Here is a 19,543-nt window from a genome sequence, read left to right on the forward strand (position 1 = left end):
TCCTCGGCATAACCTGACAGGATCGTGTCTTCTTTCGCGTTAATGTACCGGAAATTGCACAGTCCGTGAGCGTTGTATCAGTGATATTACCTCGTCAGTTTCGCTGGGTCGGATATGTCTGTTGGAGAACTTTACGAGAGTAGTCGCCCAGTAGGAGCCCAAAGGAAAAGAGGGAAAGATCGGCATAAGAGCATCACGAAGAAGTTTGAAGTCCTTGCATATAACCGATCCCCGTGTTGACGACAAACCAAACCATCCAATGAAGAAAGACCAAAGACTCTAGAAATGGGCGCTTAAACCTGGGGCTCCCTATCCCTGGTGACGTTACGTAAGGACGCCATCGTCAACACCGACTGACTTCAAAAAGCAAGGAAAAGGAAAGTACATACATACATACATATACCAAAAGCTTTTTCCCCCTACCTGGGGGGTAGCCAAAAAGAAAAAGGCATAGAAACCACTCCCACCCATTCCATTTCCTATATATTCCACTCCCCTCCACCCTCCTCCCTCCCTCTTATCTTGGCACCTCCTGGATGACGGGTCATCCCTGCATCCTGTCCACTGCCCTGGGTCAGAAGCAGTGTCGGAAGACACAGCACATCCACAGCAAGGCCGTTTCATAACTTCGGCGACCCCCCCTCTCCGTCCCCTCATGTAGAAAAGGAGAAGACGGGGAGAAATCCCTTCGGGCCGCGCCAATTTTTTTTTTTTTTTTTTTTCTCATACATACTTCCTCAACCCCCTATCCCCCACCCACTCCCCCTCATGCATCACAGCATCATCTATACACAACCCCTCTCCATTCACCTCTATCTTCTGTCCTCTCCTGTCCTTCCTCCACAAACATTCCTCTCTTTTGTAATGCCCCTTTCACCCCATCCATCCATCTCATCCTAGGACGCCCCCTCATATTCACTCCTTCCACTTCTGCCTTCCACACTTCTTTTACTAATCTTTCTTCACTCATTCTTTCCATGTGTCCAAACCGTCCTAATACCCTTTCATCAACCCTATCTCCCAGTTCCCTTTCCACCCCTGTTCTCCTCCTCACCTCCTCATTTCTCACGCTATCTAGCCTAATAACCCCAATCATACTTCTCAGACATTTCATCTCAAACACATTCAAGCTCCTTCTCCCTTCCTCTCTCATGTTCCATGTTTCTGCCCCGTACAATGCTGTTGGCACAATCACTCCTTCATATAACCTCCTCTTAGCATCCATTCCCAGATGTCTATTTCTCTTTACACTTTTCAATCCACCAAGGCATTTACTCGCTTCTCTCAATCTACACTCTACCTCCACCCCCACTCCTCCCTTTCCTGCCACATTCGCACCCAAGTATCTAAAACTATCCACTTCCTCCAGTCCTTCACCCTTAATGCTCACCTCCAGCCTGCTGTCACTCTGTCCCCTTGTACATCTCATCACCTTACTTTTATCCACATTTATATTCAGCTTCCTTCTTTCACACACCTTCTCAAACTCTGTCACTAACTTCCTCACTCCTTCCTCTGATTGAAAGTAAGCAAGTTTTTTCCGTTATTTCTCATTCTGTGTGGTATCGTAGAGGTGGGGTGTGGACTACTTCCACAATGGTGTCAAATGTTCTCCTGTGGTGTTGTTTATATAGGGGGTGTCTGTCAGGGTCGTTACGGTTTTCACTTTTTCATGTTAAGCTGTAGTTCTATTGTTTGGGGATCTCCTTGAGGCCATATACCATAGGGAGTTCCAGATTCGCCATCAAATTTGCACATACTCTCAAATAGTATTTCTGTGTTATTGATCCACTGTTGGCAGATTTTATGACCAAGAATCTTAGGTAGTCCAATTCAGGGTCCACTTCATCTTGGTATTGGTCAAACAGATGGTTGGCAGGGCTTGGTAACCTTACACAACAAACACCACTCACTCATCCCTTTGCCCAAATGGATCAATGACGATTTGCACTATTGTGCACCCTTTACACCGTGAACCGTGTGCCATCTCTGGTTTACGAGTAGACTGCCCTTGACGCTAGCCACCACATCAGCGAAAGTGTGTGGGTGCGTGTATGTGTGTGTATGCGTGCGCAGTGTGTGTACACGCGCGATCGCAATCTTGAATCCGATCTCTGCCCAGTGGGTGAAAAGCATCGCCATATTGTAAACTGAGACCCAAATCTGTTAGACAAGAAATTGTGTGTGTGTGGGTGTGTGTATGAGAGAGAGAAAGATTCAGTATGTTCTTGGATCACGTGTGGAGTCGGGACCGGCATCAAATTTTCTTTCTAAGAGCTTAGAGTTCACATATGGCCTTATCAATCAGTAATACATCTTACACACACACACACACACACACACACACACACACACACACACACACACACACACACACACACACACACACACACACACACACACTGATACACCTTGGGCAAGAGAGCGGGGTAATAAAATGGCACAGCTCAGAGGGTTTATTCTTGTGTGCTTTGTATTTCTATAAAGTGGGTGAAAAGAGGGAGATAGTAAACTAGTTTCGGCTGTCGGGTCCTGCTGTAGTGCTGCTGCGTCTTGCTGTTGCTGCTGCCTCGCGTCGTCTGACCCATCGTCTGCTGCGAGGAGCTAAGTTTTGAAGGACATTGATTTAATTCTATTTATCTATTTATTTGTTTATTTTATATATTTGTTTATTTTCATTTTTCATTATTTGTCTGTTTTCATTTTTGGGGGGGCAGGGGAGATGGGTGTCATGTGGATCTGTGCTTGGACTAGGGCCACCTTCGCAATATTAATATTATTTATTTATCTTGTTTATTTATTTGTTTATCTATGTATTTATATTGTAAACGGAACGAAACAGGTGAGTGGAAAGAGTGTAGGTAAGCCCCACAAATATATGTATGTGTGTGTGTGTATATATATATATATATACATACTGTATATACTGCATATATATATATATATATATATACTGTATACACTACTGTACACATATGTATATATATATATATACTGTATGTATATATTTATATATATATAATATATGTAAATATGTATATATACATTTATATATATATATATATATATATATATATATATATATATATACAGACGCTCCTCTACTTACGTTCATTCGTTTTACGTTTTTTCGATTTTACGTTTGAACTAACTGTAAAAAAAAAGTAAAAAAAAAAAAAAGTGATTTTTTTAGTTTAGCGCGCTCTCCGTAGTACGAGACGTTCAAACGATACTTACGCATGACGCTGTGTCCATTGTTTACATGGCACAAACGACAGACTGAACGTGCCTTGCCTCCTCCTCCTCCTCCTCCCCCTCCTCCTTCTCCTCCACCATCTCACTTTAAGCACCACTGCCAAAGGTAAGTAAATTTGAATAAAACTCATTTAATTGAAATTATGTTGCTTGAATTTAATTTATTTGAAATTTATGTTATTATTTTACAATATTATGTTTATAATTAATTATTTAGGGGTGTTTTATAAGATACGGTAATATAAGTCATTGATGTATAGTACAGTATGAACGGTCATACATTACTGGAACGTACAGTAACAACGTTAATTTTCACGTTACGTTCGGCCGTTCGGAACGTAACTAAAACGTAAGTTGAGGAGGGTCTGTATATATATATATATATATATATATAATATATATATATATATATATGTGTGTGTGTGTGTGTGTGTGTGTGTGTGTGTGTGTGTATGTATATATATATAAATATATATATTTATATATATATATTAATATGAATATATATATATATATATATATATATATATATATATATATATATATATATATATATATATATATATATATAATCTCTTATTGTATCCCGACCACACAGACTATCCAACCCATCGTGGGGGAGTACGATGTGTGTGTGTTTGTGTGAGTGTGTGCACGTCACCTTGCATGCTTGAGTGGGCGCATGCTCGTTCATGAATGTGTCATGTAGTATGTTATTTATGTGACTTGCGGTCGGAGGCAGCAGACTTATTTCCCCACCTTATCTCATATCAGCCCTTCAGTGGCGGGAGGCATTCTCCAAGGTGAATTAAATCACCTGGGGGAAACTAGAGAGAAAATAATACAACGACGAACAGCGACGTCAATATGTATTAAATAGGCTGGGCTCTCTGGTAGCCAGAAAAGAAACATTCGCCGACGTCTACAGGTTTAGGCGCTAGTGCAGATTAACTTTAACTCCTTCAGTTATTTGGGTTTCGTTCCTGTTAGTCCTCGAAAGCGATGAATGAGAGTGGATACAGGATGAAACAGGGTTGATTGTGACCCCGTTTTTACCCCAAGCCCATCCCTCAACTGAATTAGATTGTCTGCAATTGATAGGACCAAAAACATATAACATACACCACCCAGTTGAAGGGGGCAATCCCGAAAGTGTTAATTGTCATTGTGCTGTGCAGTTGCGCACGACTCTCCATGCAAGCGTCCGTGTAACCATCAGAGTAACGGTGAATCCACTGCCAATCAAGTTACGTTTTGTAGCAACAATGCCAGCTATTCGGATTAATGTTCACGCATGTAACTATTTTTTACGGCAGCTTGTTTCCAATTACACATATGGAAAATGTGATTTTTTCGGTAACTAAGGAGATGAGACTATCCGTATCAATTAAAAATGCCGAAATTGACAACCTGGTAACTGCCTTGAGACAGCTTCCCGCGAAAATTACATGGCCTCCCGTTTCGTTCCAACTTCTTCCTTCCGTCCTGTCAGAAATGGTGAATTAGTGGTGTAGGGGAATTGACAGAAATCTACAAACCTACCAACATTGATTTAATACATACCAATTAAGGATTGCTGAAGTGAATTTATTAGTGTAGGTAAAAACAGCTTCACCAACCACGCAGAGAAATGGAAACCTCTAGCAGAGGCGATTACATGCAACACTTTGACGATTGAAAACTCAGCCAGGCAGAGCATAAGCGATATTCCCTGCTCTTACTATTGTTCATATATTTATTCGACTGCTTTTCCATTTATATCATGTATGGGATTACTATGAAGCGAGAAGTCTCAAATTGGCATTCTTTCCCGTTGTAAACCATTTAATTACATCTTTTACCCGGCAACCCTTATTTTCTCTAAATCTGCGCGTCAATCTATGCCTGTTCTTCATTATTTCTTCATCACTCATCTCCGTCCTTCACCCCATACCCTTTTTCCATCCTTCTTCTTTCCTTCCCTTCACTTCCTACTCCTCTCCTCACGCTTCAGCTCGTGTTTCCCCCCCCCCCACTTATATTCCGCGGATTGACTATGCAGTCCATATTTTAGGAACTTAAGTGACATCTGTACGGACCAAGTCACAAAACATTCTTTTATAATTTGAGACAAATATCTGCTCAAAAAAGAATGTTGATCACTTTCAATTTATACTATCCCTCCCTTCTGTTGCATGCCTTATTTTTCCACCACCTATATGACTCCACAATTACGCTGCAATGTTGTCTTCAAAAGAAGAGTTGGTTATTGCTGACAAGATACTACTCGCAATTACACTTTCTTCCGTCTTTCGATTCCCTGTATCCCTTTGATGCTTTGACATCCTCATATTTTTCTTTTTGCCAATACCAGGCGATTTTTTCAGCACATATGCCAGAAGTAAGTTTCCAGTGATGCAGAGCCAAGTCCACCTTGCAGTTGAATAAAACGTTTGATATTAATCACAGCAAAAATCTAAGATAAAGCGTCACAGTATTGAAAATGTTAACCAAAGCCCTCTACCCCTTATTCTTCTCTCAGATCCTCAGAATCACAGACACTTCCATAACTTCCCAGCATCCGCTCTCCCCCAACTCATTTCTTTTAGTCGTTTTCTTCTTCATCCAGATCCCTCACAGATATCGACCTCCAACTATTTCCGCTCATCCCCCACCCCCATGTCTGCAGCAGCCTCCAATCAATCTCCAATTGTTAATTCTTCCTTTGTCTTTCATTGACCCCGGTCCTCGTGTCAGCTTCCCCAGCCCTGGAACCCTTCGTCCCCTTGCCCATGGCATCCTTTCCCTGGATCATGTCATCAACATCTCTCAACCCACAAACCCCTTCTCCCAACCCACACTTCATGCCTTTATGACCCCAGCCTGAAATTTTTCCTACACTCGTCGTCTTCGGTCATCTGATTTAAAATCTGCCAAAGACTGAAGGGCCAAAAAGGGGGGAAAGCGAAGGCAACAGAGACTTCTCTGAAGAGGAAAGGAAATCTAGTGTGTGTATACACACACACACACACACACACACACACACACACACACACACACACACACACACACACACACACACACACACACACACACACACACACACAAACAAACACACACACACACATACACACACACACACACACACACACACACACACACACACACATATATATATATATATATATATATATATATATATATATATATATATATGTATGTATGTATTAGAGATGTATCGGATATCCGCATCCGCATCCGCGGAACATCCGCATATTAATTCACATCCGCATCCGTAGTTGTGATAAACTGAACATCCGCCTCCGCCTCCGCATCAGCATTTGTGGTGAAATATACATCCGCACCCGCATCCGCACTCTGCAGAGGATGTGTGGATGCGGATGTGTTTTGTGTATTGCACAACCTATAGATTATAGAGTAATATATAGACATGCAGTTACAGACTAGCAGAGTAGTAGAGTACTACCTGGTGCTTACAGACTTCAGTTCAGACAGAGCTTAGAAATGTGAAGTAAATTTATTGATGTGTGTCTAATGAATTAATTATCTTGTCAAACTAAAGCAAATAATATCACGGATTCATTTCCCTTCAAACTTACACAACGTAATGTGTCTAAAATTTAGGGGAAGGTCAGGAGAAGGGGGCGAATTTTACTTAGTGACTATGAAGTACAAATACATAGTAAATAAACTGCAAACTGTGAATGGTGGAATGTTAGATATTTAGTAACGACAAATGAGTGAGGCACTGTGTGTGTGTGTGTGTGTGTGTGTGTGTGTGTGTGTGTGTGTGTGAGGAGGGTGAAGAGGGAGATAGAGAGGAGGCTTATCACCCTTGCTTGTCACCTTCACATGGTAGAATTCAGTGCTTCTTCCTTAAATACTTTAAATGCGAATGTTTCCATAATTATACAAATAAAAATATTAAAAAAATATGAACCGGCAGCGCTGAGCTCTTCTTATCGCACGAGTTTTCCTGTTGTCGCCTGTTTCCCCTGATACAGTGAGTTGCCGATGAAAAGATTTTCACAGAGGAAGGGTAATATTAGCTATTGTTTTATTATTACTATCATTATTACTGTTATAGAGGGCTTTTTGATGTATTTCTTACTAGAATTTAATGCAATGAAGCATTAGAATAAAGTAATTTGTTTTTATTTGTTACTTCTCCTGTCTGCATGGTCTGACACTGAAACAGGCTTTTTTTTTTTTTTTTTTGGGGGGGAGGGGTCCTCTTGTTGAGAACGTTTGACGTAAAAACAACCACATCCGCATCCGCGAGGATATCATATTTTGATATCCGCATCCGCATTTGCATCCGCATTTTAGTAGAGACTGATATCCGCATTCACATTTGCATCCGCAAAATGACATTCGCATATACGTCCGCATCCGCGGATGTCTGAAATTCGACATCCGATACATCTCTAGTATGTATATATATGTTGCAGTATTTCACAGAAGCACGTGAAAATTAATTTGCCGAAAAAACACTGGCAAATAAGAAACGTAGTCAATCTTGAATAGACGAAAACGTTTGGACTACGTTTCTCATTTACCAGTCGTTTTTCTGCACATACATACACACACACACACACACACACACACACACACACACACACACACACACACACACACACACACACACACACACACACACACATATATATATATATATATATATATATATATATATATATATATATGTGGTTTAACGTCACAAACCCCCCTTATCGGGAGGCTAAAACGGTGCCCCTTACAGAGTACTTTGTAGCGTGGAATTTAATGAACCATTCCTTTGTTCAGCTTCGCCATCCCCTAGGCATTCAACGCAAGTTATTTCGCCCTTACCCACTCGGCCATATATATATTATATATATATATATATATATATATATATATATATATATATATATATATATATATATATGTGTGTGTGTGTGTGTGTGTGTGTGTGTGTGTGTGTGTGTGTGTGTGTGTATGTATGTACATATATATATATGTATATATATATATATATATATATATATATATATATATATATATATATATATATGGTTTAACGTCACAAATTTCCACCTATCAGGAGGCTAGGACGGTGCCTCTTATGGAGGACTTCCGTTTGTAGCATGGAATTTAATGAAACATGCCTTTGGTACAGCTTCGCTGGTGGAAGGGTTCGAACCACCATCCCCTCTACTTTCACAGCAAGTTACTACACCCTAACCCATTCGCTCATATATATATATATATATATATATATATATATATATATATGTATATATATATATGTATATATATTTATATATTATATATATGTATACATATTGATGTGTATATATATATATATATATATATATATATATATATATATATATATACTGTATATATGCACACATATGGAGGGAGGGGTGCGAGCTCGCGTAGGTAACAAAGCTGGCACGTAATCCAGTGATATGTTGGTTGCTACAAAGGAAAAAGAAATAAATTCCACATGCCCTTTCCGGTATTTCACATCCTCTGGAGAGAGTACAGATAAAAGTGGTACATAGTGAGTTCAACCACCCGCAGGCACGGGATTGGCTTAGAACTTAACATAAGAATTTAGGAGATTTTAAAATGCACACTAGGCAGTTCCATGTTCGTTACCACCTATCATCCCCTTCTATAAAGTTGTCTAACCTTTTCTTAAAACAATCGATAGTTTCAGCGCTCACTACTACATGGCTACTAAGTCTATTCCATTCGTTGACCACTCTGTTGGTAAACCAGTTCTTGCCTATTTCCGTCATAAGTCTAAAAATGTCCAATTTAATTCCTTTGCTGCGAGTCCTGCCCTGTTTTCTTAATATGATGACCTTGTCTGCATCCATGTTAAAACCCTTGATCCACTTGAACACCTCTATTTAATCACCTCGCACTCTTCGTCTTTTCAGAAAGGGAAAATTAATTTGCCTGAGCCTGTCCTCGTAAGGTAAATTTCTGAGCTTATCATTTTGGTCATTCTCATCTGTACTGATTCAAGTGAATTGATATCCATCTTATAGGATGGAGACCAAAACTGTACCGCTTAGTCGAGGATGGGTCTAACTAACGCTAGATAGAGTTTAATAACTACCTCTGCACTCTTATTCGTAACCGTCCTGGCAATGAAACCTAATGTTTTGTTAGCTCTGTTCCAGGCGCTAATGCACTGTTTCCTGGATATAAGGTCAGGACTCACTAGAACTCCCAAGTCTCTCTCGCACTCATTTTTCTCTAAAGAGGTGTTATCTAAGCTATATCTACTTGCTGGGTTGTGTAAACCTACGTTTAACACTCTGCACTTTGTGATATTGAAGTCCATGTGAACAGTTTCTTCCTGCAAAATCTCGGCGTTTTATTTTGACCTAATTAGGCGTTCTATTTCAGTGTCATTCGCAAACTTACTAACATCACTATTAATCCCATTGTCCAAGTCGTTTATATACATAATAAACAATAAAGGACCCAAAGTCGAGTTCTGGTGAGTTCCACTAGTAACATTCTCCATTTGGATTTTACATTGTTTATGGTGACCCACTGTTTTTCTCTCACTGCGACAAAACAAGGTCTACAAACGCTCCTAGAAGCAGCTCAAACCCGGTCAAAACTTCGGGATCCTCATAACAGAGAGTGGAGCGTGTTCTTGGAATCGCCAGTGCAGAAGAACAGCATCTGGTCTGGCACCAATCATGTTATGCTACAGTCTGACCAACAGCAGAGGGGACCGACTGCTGCCAACGCAGATGCAGGGTCAAGTAGACCATCATCAACACTCGGAAGCTCCTCAGTGGTTTTTAATTGGCATGCATGCATGTTCTGCCAAGATGCATTGGCAATTCCAAGAACACGCTCCACTCCATCTCTGTTGTGAGGATTCCGAAGTTTTGACCGGCTTTGAGCTGCTTCTAGGAGCGTTTGTAGACCTTGTTTTGTCGCGTTGTACAATTTATCTGCTTTTTTGGCTTCTTGACATATAATGCAATTCTTAAACGTACTGGATATGTTTCGTTTCAGACTACAGACAGCTTCCATTATGGTACCATGTCCTGAAAAGAAAGGAAAAATACTCATTAGGATATTTGTGTCAATTAACCCATGACATTGCAAATAAATAACATTCATGAACTTGGGGCAACAGTAAATTGATGATAACATGTCAAGAATAAAACTAAAAATATAGTCATCAGTAGTCATCAGTTCAAATATATATGATAAAGGTAAACATGAGGCCTTTCACACCAGGATTCTGCTGGGGAGAAAAAAAACAAAACAAATAAAGATAATTATTAATTTATTGAAAATAAGATTTCCATAGAACGTTCTGAGTCCAAATTCAAATTCCACGGCGTCCAAAACTTAGGTTTCCATATCAAGAATGTCTTTCTATCATTCCCGGAAGCATAGTATAACAAATAACACGGCGGCCATTTTGGATTTTCACTGTTTATGATGCTTTATTTACACATAAAGACGGACATTGTACATATTTTATTATCAATATATACATTATGGACTTTGTACAATGCATTGTATCTATTAATCATTGTATATTTTAACCAATTCTTCAAAATATGTTTTTTATAGTAATGGCGGCCAATTTAGATTTTGTTCGCTATGAACAATACCGCTAGAAATGCAGTTTTGCAAACAGCAAAAGTGGATTCAGAAAAAAAAAAAATAGTAAAGCTTATTTGCCAACTTTGACTTCAAAATGCCTGGTGTTGTCCAAATACCTGAAAACCGGACTAGTCTATAATGGATGGCACCAAGTTATTGGGAGGTTTAGAAAATCTATCCAATATTTCCGTTCATAGCCACACGCAAAGAATATCATGAATATATATATATACCAAATGGAATTTGATGGCAAAATTTCACACAATATCTTCGTAAAAAAAAATTCCATACATGTATAGTTTTCTAACAACAGGGGAAAGAGGATTTCACATTATCATGCCATTTTTCCATAATATAATATTTAACATTAAATTCAAATTCGCAATCCTTGATACATGATTTGACCACCTGAATAAAAACAAAAATAGTGACATTCCATTCAGGAACTTTGTGAGAAGTACAATCAGATCATCAACAGGAATTTTAGTAAATAACGAAGTAATATCAAAATTCACGAGTTTGAATTGATAAGTAATACTTAAAATGTTAAGTTTATCAAGTTGACATTATTTTCAATGTTAGAATGTGAAAATTTGCTAATTAAGGGGTTAGCAAGGACACAAACCATTTAGACAAATTATAAGAATACCTAACTGATCTAATATATAACAATTCGTCTTAATGTATCGTTTGACTTATGTTTTTTAATGAGTACATACAAATACGGAAGAGGAAGGGTGATAGGTAAAAATCGCTTAATAGAATCATCTTTCAGCAATAACTTTATCTTTTTGTTAAAATGAGTATTCACATTACTGAAGAGGATGTGCTTGGATTTTAGCAAGATATATCTTAGACAGGTATCTTTGTTTAAAATGACAACTGCACTAGCTTTATCCACTCTAGTTACATGTAAATCACTATCATCTTTAAGGCTCCTCAGTGCCTCAATAAACCTGTTTGAGCAATTTGATAACCATAAATCATACCTTTACCCATTGATCAAGGCACATGAAGAAAAGTGACTACTGTGTCTTGAAGCACTTTTGGCTAAAGAGTACATGTTATCATCTGCATAGTGTGATTTCGGTTGCTACCATCTGCCTTGTGTAAGATTATGATAAATATTTCTGGATCAAGCACATGCAGGAATATAGAAAATCAGGAGTAACAAATGCACGCTAAAATTCGAATTGTATACTTCCATTTGGAGATATATGTAAAGATGCCAATATTGCTTCGACCTCACCGGAGAAAAGTTCGTTGATGATCCCGCCTTAACCTTGGATAGTGAAGAGGACCTTCATCAGCTAGACAACCAGTGTACCTATACTTGCAAGGAATTTGAGCTGACTATCAGCATCAAGAAAAGCAACGGAATGCGCGAAGACGTCGTCCGCCACACTTAATCATCATCAACGACGATGTGCTGGAAGTCACTGACCACTTCATGTATCCTGGCTCTATTATCACGAATAACCTGTAGCTCGCCAGGGAAGTCGACAGCCGCAGTACTAAAGCTGTAACGATTTGAAGTATCGGGGAAAATATCAGTTGTTTTAAGAAACTGTTAGACAATTTTATGGATGGGGATGACAGGTGGTGATGGATATTGAGCTGCCTAGTGTAGGCCTCATGGTCTCTTGCAGTCTCCTTCATTCTTATGTTCTTATAGAATGCTTTCCAAGACGGGAGAGTGGCACGAAATGGGGACCACAAACCCAAATCACTGCACCAGGAAATTGCGTGTGTGTGTGTGTGTGTATATATATATATATATATATATATATATATGTATATATATGTATATATATATATATATATATATATATATATATATTTGTGTGTGTGTGTGTGTATGTGTATATACTATATATATATATATATATATATATATATATATATATATATATATACAGGTAGTCGTCGACTTATGACCGAGTTCGGTTCCGACAAACAGGTCGTAAGTCGATCTGGACGCAAGTCGGACTTTATATATATACAGTTTATATTACCCTTTAAATATTATTTTTGTTACTGTATACATGTATATTCTATATTATATTTAGCATACTGAAATAATCTTAGCATCTTTGAACTATATTGTATAGTATTTTTTTTTAAATGTTTTTTATAATTTTATCTGATTTTCTTTGAGAAATGTAGCATACTGAATAAAATCCTATCATCTTTGACCTATGATATTTAATACTGTATCTTTTAACATTTTTATTATTCTATCATCAGACTTTCTTTAGGAAACGTATGCATACTGAATAAAATCTTATCTTTGAGCTATGTTGTTTAATATTCATTATTCTTTTTATAATTGTCGTTAGGAAACGTAGCCTAGGCCTACGCACTGAATAAAGTCCTGTCATCTTTGACCTATAAATACTTTTTTGTTGGTTAAATTAAAATCATTGTACTGTATAGTTTACATCTTATTAATTGCAAAACATTAAAACTACTAAATGCAAGGCAAAATTAGGAAAAAAATGATTTCAAAACACATTCTTTTCGTTTACGTACTGTACCGAAAATATTATCGACAACAGACTATGCTTAAACAAAGTTTACTGTTACATTTTATTAATTGCAAAACATAAAAATACATAATGCAAGGCAACATTAGAAAAAAAAATATTTCAAAACATTCTTTTTGTTTACGTACTGTACCGAAAATATTGCAAAACATAAAAATACAAAATGCTGTACCGAACATAGTTATCGACAACAGACTAGGCATAAAAAAAATTTACTGTTACATTTTATTAATTGCAAAACATATTAAGATATAAAATCCAAGGCAAAATTGAGATCCTCTCTTTCTTTTAAAATTATCGACACTGTAGAATGTGATAACTGAAGTTCACGTGCTATCACATTTAACATTAACTTTCTTCCCTCCTTCATAATGTTTTATCACTTTCATTTTCGTGTCAAGATCAATAATCTTTCTTTGTTTCTTGGCAGGCTTGGAAATATCGAAAGATAATTTTCTTTTAGACATCTTCATGGGGGTTTGAAGCACAAAAAATTTAAAGATATAATCCTTGCCATGAATGAAGTCAGAAATACCACATGCTCCTGAATCAGAGAGAAGCTGACGCTGCCGGTAGCCTGCCAAAACTATCGTACTCGCGTCTCGCGGCGTGCAAAGTAATTGTACTGCACTGCCAGGCATAACATTGCAATTCTATTACTCTATTAAATGTTAAATATTATTGCACTATCTCGTGGTCGTAAAGTCGATCAGTCGTAAGTCGCATAGGTCGTAAGTCGACGACTACCTGTATATGTATATATATATTGTATTTCTGTGCGCGTGTATGTAAACACACATACACTATATATATATATATATATATGTGTGTGTGTGTGTGTGTGTGTGTACAACACTGAATAGGTCCCAGTGAATAGAGATGCATTTCTATCAACCACAATGCACTTTAGTTCTAAGTCATCAACATCGGGAGATCCGTGAAGGCCAACATGCAGAAATTGAAACGTGGTACGACCAAGGACTTGAACCCGACTAGGACGTGGCAAGTGCTGTGGTGACTTAACCGATTGCTCCATCAAGAGAGATATGGAACAATTGGTGAAGTCACTACAGCACTTGTCACGTGTTAGCCGGGTTCGAGTCCTTGGCCGTACCACATTTCAATTTCTGCATGTTTGCCTCCACAGGTCTCCCGATGTTGATTGCTTAGAATTAAAGTGCATTGTAGTTGATGAACACAGAGCCGATGTCCGTCACCACCGTGAAACCAGCGCGTTCGTGCACCATATAGATGAAAAAGGGCACCTACCAAAATGGGATGAAGCTGATGTATTACACAACAACCTCAGTAAGAAACAGAGGAAAATGGTAGAAGCCATATACATAGCCACAAATAAATGCACAAATAATAGAATAGGAGATATTAAATTATCAAAGATAACAGCACTACATGCAGCAACTGAGTGGAAAACAACAGGACATCTGTTCACTCGTAGCACCACACGGAGCGCCAGTCCGACCAACCCGCACGATTTCGTGCCACCATGAATAGGAAGTGACCTTCCCTTATACCCTCTTTCTCCTAATATTTTTTGTATTTAATACCAGTTATTCTGTAATGCAAACCATTCTTTCTGAAGAAGCATCACTGTGCGAAACTAGTCAAGGAATAAACTCCTGTTCTACTTGTGTGTTTCCCTCTACTCCTCTTACAACCTGTCAGGATGTCTTCACATATATATATATATATATATATATATATATATATATATATATATATATATATATATATATATAATTAATCTGGCCGTTGCGAGCCTCGAGCTGGCGTCCATCACTGAGCGTACCAGAAAACCTGGAACCTGGTACTACACTCAGTGGTGTCATCAGTAGCGCGGTTGCCGAGGATTCTGATGGACCACGGAACGAGTCTTGCTACGGCAGGGTTGATTATTTGAAAAATTATATAGTTACGAGTGTTTTTTCCACATGTACACACACACACATACACAGACACACACACACACACACACACACACACACACACACACACACACATATATATACATATATATATATATATATGTATATATATATGTATATATATAATATATACATATACATATAAGTATATATGAATATAAATATATATATGTATACATATATATATGTATATATATATATATATATATATATATATATTCTTTATATACATTTGATAGCAAGCTAATCGGTCGATAGTTACTAATGTCCTTCTAGTCTCCTTTTTTAATGAAATAAAATAACTATCATTGCACCACGAATCAGGAACACTTTATTGACGTAAGCACTATGTGTACAACTGAGCCAACCTAATTTGAACTTTCCCTGTGTCTTTCAACAGATCTACCGATGTACCATCTTCCAGAGGTGCTTTTCCTCGTTTCATATTTTTCGAGCAAATTTTACTTCTTCCTTTGTAATCTCTGGTACACTGTTATCGTCTACAGATGAATTTATTGACTCAACTACGGTCTTCGACGAGTAAAACTCTTGGTAAAATTCTTCTACTCTTTTTATCATTCTGTCTTTACAGTTAATGATTTTTCCATTCCTATCTTTCATACATATCATTTGCTGTCTTCCTAAAGCATGTCTGCGCTCAGTCCCTTAAATAATTTTACCTTTCCGAATAGTTTCCTCTATTTCATCCATGTTTCTCTTTCTTTTCTCTGATCTCTGCCTTTTGTTGATAAGCTTGTTTAGTTCTACTCTTTCTATTTCGTTTCTCCTGTTTTTAATCTGCATGGTCCTTCTTCTTTTAATTAGGTCATTTGTAGCTTTGGAGTATTTGTTTTCTCTAATACTTTTTGTACTTCCTACTTTCTCTGCTGATTCCCTAATGATATTCACTAAATTCAAATTCATATCATCGACGGTGTCCTCGTTAGTTTTTAGAGCTTCGAATCTATTTTTAATTTCTAACTGAAATTTATTCTTATTATCCTTAATCTTTGCAAGGCTTATTTCCTTTTTTTAAACTAGTTTATTTCTCTCGGCTCTGAAATTGAATGTAGCCGTACAACCTACCATTCAATGGTCACTACCCATGTTGACTTTATTTATGACCGTAACATTGCTATCGCTCTTGCTTTCATCTTCTAATATGAAGTCTACTTCGTTCTTTGTTGTTCCATTTGATTAGAGATTTCCTCTCCTATAGACAAAATGATGTGAGGCTCTGGTCTGTAGGGGAACCCCATATAGTCCCTAAAGTATCGATTGCATGCTACTGCACAACTTATACCTCAAAATAACATGCAATCAGTACCCCAGACGGGGAACATGTACATACATACACACATTATATATATATATATATATATATATATATATATATATATATATATATATATATATATACAAATATATACATATATATATATATATATATATATATATATATATATGTGTGTGTGTGTGTATATATATATATACAAATATATACATATATATATATGCATATATATATACAAATATATACATATATATATGTATATATGTATATATATTATATATATATATATATATATATATATATATACATACATTACATATGCACATCTATATATATATATATATGTATAGATATATATATATATATATATATATAAGGTGGTCCGAATGCCTCATTACCCCTACCAATAGAGGTACAAGTATTACAGTAATACAAAATACATGTCCTGGATTCAGTTTATTTCCTGTAAGAACAATAGAACAAAATAAGAACCGTGGAACAAAATGTTCCCATCGCAGTATTGTCATCTTATGAGGAACTGGTTTGCCGAATCTTTCAGTGAAGTCATGTCGCACAGCCCCCATATTATACTCTTGCCTGAATTATGCACACGCTCATGTGCCCATATACTTACAAGCAGCCTGAATCCAGGACATGTATTTTGTATTACTGTAATACTTGTACAGAGAATAGGAGACGGGATCAAACGAACGATGTTCCTTTCCTGTATAGTATTATTAGGAAAACACACACACACGCACGCACGCACACGGGCGTGCACACACGCAACATATACACGTACATACACAACTTGCACGAACACACATACACGCACGCACGTACTTGCACACACACACACACACACACACACACACACACGCACGCACGCACTCAATGTTTATAAACGAGTAAAGGGTTGAAGGCACCTCATGCATTCGTAGCTGAAAATTAGCAGTGATTTAAAAATTGAACAAAAAGTGATTAAAGAGAGTATGACCTGTCTCTGTAACATTCGATGTCGTGATTGCAAAGCGTCCAGACATGTGAGTACACGCGCAAGCCCTTCCATCATTTGCAGCAAGCACGGGATGGACCACACTTTACGTATTATTTTATATCTTATGCATTCGCATAATCTTACAGGTATGTGTATGTTCTGAACACCTATTTTTTTTTCTCGTTTGCCCCAAATTTTAAAACTTTGGCTAGAAAATCGTATGTGATTTAAAAACAGGCTTGTGATACCCTCGTCACGGGTTGGGACTTCCAATCGTAATTTCTACCTACGCTGCGGCGACGATTGTTCATTATGACAATGGGAGACTGAATCGTGAAGTACCTCTTCACAACAGTTGTTTGTTGACTGGATTACTGGAAATAAAGGAGTCATTAATATATATATATATATATATATATATATATATATATATATATATATATATAAACACATGCCCGCTTCGGTAAAAGTAGATTGAGATGGCCTTTCACCTCACCGCTACCATTTATGTACCACAAAGAAGAATAGAACAGGTAGCCTGGATAAAATGTGTTATTAGGTACGTACGGTGTTCATCTCAGTCAGTCAGTTAATTAGTTAATGCCTCGAATTTCTTTACCAGGAACTCGCAGCTTCTCGGCAGCTGGCTATGGTCCTTGAGCCCTCTCGTAGATCTCTGTGTTGAATTGTCCATGTATGGATGTGGGGCTGCCAGTTACATCAGCCATTAGGATGGTCACGTGCCCGGATTTATTTGATTATTTATTCATTTATTTATTTATTTGTTAGTTATTTATATATTATTTATTTATTTATTTATTTATCTATTTATTTTACGACCAATGGGGAGGTGATAGTCTCGAAGTCTGTCCGGTAGTTACCGTTTGTCCCACCAGAAACCCATTCATCAGTCTTGCGTTTGTGTTTGGGATCTTTTTTTACATCTCGCATTCAGAAATAGATGTGCGATTTGTAGTTTCTCCTTGTCAGGGAAGCATATTTCCAATGATATACCACCAATTGGTGGTTTGTTAACTTTAGTTCATTGCTATGCATTATGAAAACTTCCTCGAGTTTTTGTCAACTAGAAGACTGAGGTTGAAGGGACTATTATGATCATCAATAATGTGAAGTATTATAAATAACCTAGTTTATTTAGGCTTCTGTTGTCAAACAAACGTTAAATCAGATTCAATTTGCTTTCCTCACAAGTACGAGTGGAAATCTATTTTACAGAATTTTGTAGAATTTTTCCCAAAAGAAATATAATACTACAAATTAAAACGACGATATCGTCGTGAATTTTCCTACGGCTTTGTGGCCACGAAAAGTATGTAACAGTAATCAGCGTTTTGTTTTTCCAGAATTTAATCGCAATTGAGATATGCCAAAAAGACGTGATTTTTTTTTTTTCTAGACAAATATAATTGCTGAGATCTGTCTCTGACGGAAAAAGTTGAGAAGTTAACGTCTTTTTTTTTTTTATATAACCAACGTATTGGGGTAAGTTAGAATAGGTAATGCCAGGTATTGGCTGGGATTGTCGAAATTCGATCTTTGGCGAAAAAAGCAAACACGAAGAGACGCTGGAAATCTTCATAGCGACAGTGATGATCGAACCTTTTGCACTGTTTACATAGTAACGGCGATACTCAATTTATAAATAACTGTTTCAGTCAGGCAATCATTGATTTATTGATTGAACAAATAGCGGGGGTGAAGTTAGAAACCCAATAACTTAGGCCGCTTTGTGTAATTATGTCTGTGAGAAAACTGGCACTGATTACCAGCTACTCATTTCATCGTGATATTGTTTTAATTGATAGCAGGCTTATATTTTTTCGCAAATATTTTTTTCTATGTTTCG

At 37.3% G+C, this 19,543-nt stretch overlaps 1 protein-coding gene across 2 annotated transcripts in view; it reads left to right on the forward strand.

Annotated features, from left to right (window-relative positions):
* LOC143027714 (carbohydrate sulfotransferase 11-like) overlaps positions 1-19,543 on the forward strand; it is a 150,776-nt gene that overhangs the window by 50,657 nt on the left and 80,576 nt on the right. The window lies entirely within an intron of this gene.

The sequence above is a fragment of the Oratosquilla oratoria genome, chromosome 8, assembly GCF_046742065.1.
Source record: "Oratosquilla oratoria isolate Oo_2021 chromosome 8, ASM4674206v1, whole genome shotgun sequence".
Taxonomy (NCBI): Eukaryota; Metazoa; Arthropoda; class Malacostraca; order Stomatopoda; family Squillidae; genus Oratosquilla; species Oratosquilla oratoria.